We start from the raw sequence: 6,382 nt of genomic DNA on the forward strand, positions 1-6,382 counted from the left end.
ATTATTTATGTCAATATTTACCCTTTCTAAGTGGTAAAAAAATCTCTATAATATATAATAATTCATTTAAGAATTAATTGGTACATTTTGTGACATCTATAAGATATTTTTTAGATTTAATCAAAGGAAAAGCAATTTCAAATAATCCTTCATTTAATTGTTTAAATTATCAAAAAAAAAAAAATCAAATTAACAAGTATATTATTTCCTTTAATCCAAGGAATCTGATTAATTAAAAGAATTGACCAATTTCCCCTCAAGCCTGATTTTGTTTATTGGCATATTTGTTAGAATTAGGCATAATTATTTCTAAGAATTTAATTAGGAGTATCGTCATTTTTGCAAATTAACTTCTAATTGTTTCTGTTATGACCACAATTGAATTAACCAATTCATGATTTAAGGCAATTAGGGTCATTTTTGCAAAAAAATAGCCTTTTAATGGCCTTAATTGAACTAACCAACTTCATTGGCTCAAATTGGTTAAGGTCATATAAATTAACTTTAAATTGGCTAATTAAGCCAAATGTGGCCATAATTGAAATAGTCAATGGGACTAAATTAACTAAGGCTGTATTTTGCAAAATTAAGCCCATTTGCATAATTGATCGTATTTTAAATTAATTAGTAGGTTAATTATAGCCTAATTTGATTATAATTAAAAATGTCGTGCTAATGATGGATATTTTTATTTTTTCTATTTATTAGACTACCCACTTTGCCCTTTATACACATATATATACCATGTATATACATTGTGTATATATACGAATAAAGGGCCCATTTTTTCGTCCTTAAAATTAAGGACCGAGCCCAGTCCATAACGAACAAGACCCGGCCCAAAACAGGCATCTATAATACTCCCTCTTCATAGATAACAGACCCTAAAGGGTCATTATCTCTTCCAAGGTCGCTAGGGTTGAAACCCTAGCGCCACCTCCCTTTTCCGTTCTCTCTCTCTCTCTCTCTTCCTGTGCCATCGGTTGTTTAGGCATGTCATCAGCCGCAGCTAAGCCTATAGGGTATTTTATTTATCATTTCTTTATTTTTTTTGCATTTACAAGTGGGTTGAGTGAATCCGGCTCAAATCGAGTCGTTGATTACCCTTCTACGCATCTTGATCGTCTATTTGACGAGTTAAGTGGAGACTTGTGAAAAATCCACAAGACCCACATCGATGCTTCAAGGTTTAAGACGAATTTTAGGGTTCTACTTCACAAATTAAGAAGTTTGGAGAATACCTGGATAAGAAAAGAAAGCTTAGATTTCGAGTATTCACACATGAAATTAGGGCTATTAGTAAAAAAAATCATCCTTGGCTGCAAAAGTTAAGGGTCTTAGTTAAAAATTTGTTTTTTTTTTGTTTTTGTTTTATGGCTTGAGTTTTGGGAATTGGAAGCATAAAGGCCCCAAATTCAACTCTTGATACGGCTGCACACACAAAAGGTAACATTTTATCTTGTTATTGCTTTTAGTAAATTTTGCTTAAACTGTGATATAGTTTGCTTAATTGATAAGTGTTTAGACATGAGTTTTAAGTACAAATTATTGCCCTAGTGTGTGTTCTAAGTAGTTGGGATCAAAAGGGATTTGTTGTGAACAAGTAGTTAGGTTTCAACTCTTGTCTTAGTAGTTTAGAGGAAATACAGTGACACATGATTACTTAGGCTCAATCTGGGTAGTGTAATCTATTAATAAGAATGCTACAGACTGAAATGTCCCTTTTAAACGGTACTTGGATTATTGCTTGATTATCTGCTTCCTTAATTTGATGATATCTAACTACGAGATTTGGTATTAATGACTTAACGGACCTCTAGTGATATTGCTTGAATCTGGATTGGACCCTGAAATCATTGCTGCATCTAACACTTGGTCACAAGACCTTTAATATGTCGAGTGAGATGAAACTATAGGGGTTGAGTGTACTCTCCTTTGAACATCATAACTTAACAAACTAATACATAATGATTACAACCTATAACTAAGCATGAATGATGATTTGTTGGATTGAAGAATGTGGCCACACTTAGTTAAACTCATCTTATGGTTACCTGTTTTAGTTTGCCTCTGTTATAGCTTAGTTACTACTTATGTGGTATTGCCCATCGTCTGGACATATGTTTGAACTTGCTATAAGCCTAAATGGCCTAGTCCGAGCAATGTGTCTGGTTAATCATGATGTTTGATCTTGTTTTAGTTGCTTTGCTGTTTCAAACAATTGACAGACTAAACATGTATCTACTTGAATACAATTTTGAGGATAGTTCACTAATAAGGGTGTTGTGAACCTGTATGTCCCTTGTAAATGATGTTCAAAATCATTGCCTGACTGTTCCTACCATTAAATATAATGATGTTACTTGTGTGGTTCAACATGAATGATTTGTAAGATCCTTTAGTGATGACACTTAGCCTTAATTGTTTTATCTGAAACTGATAATGTATCTATGACCATTTCAGCCAAGTAGATTAAAAATATGTTAATCCCTTAGCTAAAGCTTACTAATTTGAAAACCTTAAGCCTGTCTCTGCTGATTTGAATATGCTTGTCCATGATTTAGCATTTGCATAAACTTGGACCAGGATAGACAAGGCCTCATAATTGGCCTCAAACAAGCCTTAATAAGTTCCAACATGCCAGCATAAGCCTTAGAATAGATCAAGGTACCAAAAAATGTTGAGATAAGGCATTGGTTGTCCTTGGATATTGCTTAAATCTGCTGAATATGCTTGAAATATGATTTCAATATCTGAAGAGGTCTGGGGACACTAGACAAGCTAGATTTGTTTGAATCTATTTGGATGTGAATGATTTGTTTACCTGAGTCTGCTTAAATGTACAATTTGGTCCAGAGATGAGAATATGCATGTGTTGAGTCTATCTTGATCAGAGGGATTCAGAGTAGTTGTGATTGAGACCTTGAGTTAACTAACTAAAAATGTTTGTCTATGTCAGCCAGGTATTTAACTATTGATCAATTCAAGGATATATTAAGATAATCTTAACTATAGTAACTTTAGTGGTTGTCACTAAAGCATGAGAATGTGTTAAAGGGGTAGGGGTGTCTCAAGAGAGTAAAGGGTGAGCTTAGGCATGAGTTGAAGGTGATGACCAATGGAACCTCTGCTCCCCTTTTATTGAAAGTAGATTCAGGGAAGGATTGGGGAGGTGATGACCCTTCATCCTATCATGTCTCTCTTTCAGGACCCTGAGGCCCTCTTTTACTTATGAACCCCATTCCATGGGTATACGACACATAAGGGATTTGTGTTGGTTAAGAACATCTTAATAGTATCTAGGAAATTTCTTTAAGTGCAACAGGTTTGTTTCTTTTAAACCAAAGTAAAGAGTTGAAGTTAAGAGTCATGTCACAATCAGAATTTTGAGGGTAGATTAATAAGAAACTAATCAGGGTCCATGGATGATTAAGTACTCAGGATAGGTTTGATTTGGTGATACTATCTGGATGGCTATGAGTATCCACAGGCAAGTTGTGAACCATTTGAACTACAGGAGCCTTTTTAAGGGCACTGAAAGAGGATTGGGAAGAGTCAAGTCTAACTTGGCTCCTAGTACCTTTCCTCCGAATAAAGGGTGCCATGGCACACCTTATATGTCTATAGGGGATACACTTGTCATGAAAATACATTTGGCTTGACTGCTTTTACCATTAGACCAAGGATTGAGGGGTCATAGTCATATCTCTTTTGTTTGAATGATCTGCAAGACTAAATAGGGAACCTGTTTATATGTAATGGATTTCTTTCTTTTTCCTTTGTTCCAAAAAGATAAAGAAGAGTATTCTGAGGATTGTTGACATCAGGTCTTAGCTTCATAATAAATATGTTAAGATAGGCATGTCATTCAGACCATTGGACACTTCAGCAGGCATTTCTGTGCCAGTTTCTTTAAGGCATTAGGACTTGCATAGTCTTTACTCCCTCCCCCTTCCCTTTGTGATCATGTTTACAAGCTTTCTACTTCTCTCCTAGTTCATATACTCCCTTTACATAATAAGGATTGTCTGTATTGAAGTCTGAATGGTGAAGCTACTCTGGAAACAAAAAATGGCTGAATCCAAAATCATTGGAGAGCTTGTACACCCTGTATTGTCTCTTCCCCTTAAGGATTTTGCTGGAATTAGGAAATCTTGATTGTTCCCCTCCCTCCCCCCCCCCCCTCTTCTCCTTTTTTTGCCCTTTTATATAGGTTGCAGTACACATATGAATGCTGTGTGCATCTCCCATGTTATTAAACTCTGATTTGGATCCCAAAGGATTACCTTTGTGTGCACTTGCTAAAACTGGATATCATGTTTGTCTCCTCCTCTCCTTTCATCTCTTTTTTCTTTTTTTTTTCCCCTCCCATTTTAGGAGGATTTATAGTGTTTCCACACTTCCCTCCAGTGTGACTCGAACCCAGGACCTACCGGTCGTGGGTGGAGGTGCTTAACCACTGAGCCATCCCTCACTTGTCTCTCCTTTCATCTCATCTAAAACATATGTACATCTAGTATGTCTTTCTGTTACTGCTTTAACCCTACTAAGACTTGACTAAGGCTTAAAGATCAATCCTGAGCCATCTCTGAATGTTTGAGTTTGTTTGCATACTGTTCTGCTTGTGCTGTACCTGTCTATTTGAACTATAGACCTTGCCCTTTTGCATCCTGTTGTTTTGAATTTAGCAAATCCCATTACATGGCCTTCCTTGTTCTCCTTTGTGTTGGTTCTCTATATGAATATGGTATCTCTATCTTGTTATGAAGCAGTCAACATGTTGAATTAAATCTCCCTGTGTGTTGCTACACAAACTGATAGTAGGATTTAACGAACCTGTGTGAGTAGCCTATCTGCCTAGTGTTGGATCAACTAGCTTGAACCTGAATTTGCCTTTGTGTGGGATCAGTATCATTACTTGTAAAATTTGAGATAGTTGTTTAGACTGTTAGTAGGACTATTAGTTCAAGGCATGTTTAAAGCTAGATTAAACACAAGAAGCATACTAAGTCATTGAGGAACGAAGAAGTATACATAGGATATACACTTAACATACATATACTATGGACATACCATTAGAATATTAGAGGAGGGCAGTTGCGTTTTGTGAATATACAAAGTGCCTTGGGCCTTAGTCCTGGTCCAATTTAACTTAATAGTCAATTGGGCCTACCCCATTTCAGAACCTTAAAAAAAGACTATGGATCAGGCCTGATTAGAAATAGGAAGCAAAGGAAATGGGATATGGTCCGGGTAAATTTTCCCTTTTAAACACAACTGTGGGCTGTATGATTTGGCATAACGTGTATATATATATATTCTTTCCTTTATATATGTGTGATTTTATACATGTGTGGGACAAGATCAGTCAATTGATTCTAATTGAGGTCCTTTGTTTTCTCCTTCCTGCTCTACTGCATGGCCACTTGAGCCGGGTTGAAACCAAACATGTTATGCTAAGGCCCAACAGGTCAATTCCTTCATGGAATAATCGAGCCTGGCAAAGAAAAGGGGAAATAAATGGCATAGGCGTATTGAAGGCCCAACAATGGGTGAAAATGATTAACTAGGGGCTTGGTACGCCCCTAGCCTAACTTATCCTTAATTTTCGATTAAGTTGTGTTTCATGATTGTATTTGTATTGTAATTGTAAATACTCAATTCTTATTGGAATCATTATGGTTTGAACTAGCTGTCTTAGGACAACGGTGTGTATACCGTTTAGTCGACGTTAGGCCCCTTCAAATGACTTTAAACATGAACTCGCACTAATATAATTTTTTTTCAAAGAGGTTTAAATGGATCGTAAGAAAAGACAAGCTCTTTAGAAAACAAGTTGAGAAATGGACGCTAAAAGGTTTTTTCAAGCTATCTTCATAAAATCAAACCAGTTTTGCTATAAATAGAAGCAATCTGATCTAAGAAAAAATGACACCTAGCTTAGATAATTATTGATAAGTTAAACCCGATTTTGGGCCAGGCCCAACCACAAATTGATGCCTTAAAGGACTGAGGCCTGTCTAACTTAAGACCAGTCCAAACAAGAAATAAAATTGGGCCAAGCCTGTCGTATTTTAAACCCAAAAAAGGGATTAACTTTTGCGGCCCAAGCCCAACTCAAGTAAAAGGAGCCATTTAAAGTATACATGCTGATTTCAAAAGTAAGATAAAATCAAGCCATTTGTAGAACCTGGTTTATTCAAACAAATATAATTATGCTCGTAAACACACAGTTCGGGACAAGACATTCTAAAGAACGTATCATACGAATTGATCCAAAAATGAGGTGTGTAGTTAAAATGTAAACATATATACACTTCCGTGTGTTTTCCCTTTCAAAACCAAAGACATTTGAAGACAAGATACACTATTCTTGTACATA

The 6,382-nt window shown here is 35.9% G+C and overlaps 1 long non-coding RNA gene across 2 annotated transcripts; it reads left to right on the forward strand.

Moving 5' to 3' along the window:
* Window positions 1-892: 892 nt before the first annotated feature.
* On the forward strand, window positions 893-5,691 carry LOC132612612 (uncharacterized). 2 transcript variants are annotated; one of them, XR_009571904.1, is made up of 2 exons: window positions 893-1,446; window positions 5,462-5,691. It is a non-coding gene; the product is annotated as an uncharacterized LOC132612612 (long non-coding RNA). The 2 variants fall into 2 exon arrangements; XR_009571905.1 differs by having other exon boundaries at window positions 5,471-5,691.
* Window positions 5,692-6,382: the final 691 nt, after the last annotated feature.

This window comes from Lycium barbarum, chromosome 10, assembly GCF_019175385.1.
Source record: "Lycium barbarum isolate Lr01 chromosome 10, ASM1917538v2, whole genome shotgun sequence".
NCBI lineage: Eukaryota > Viridiplantae > Streptophyta > Magnoliopsida > Solanales > Solanaceae > Lycium > Lycium barbarum.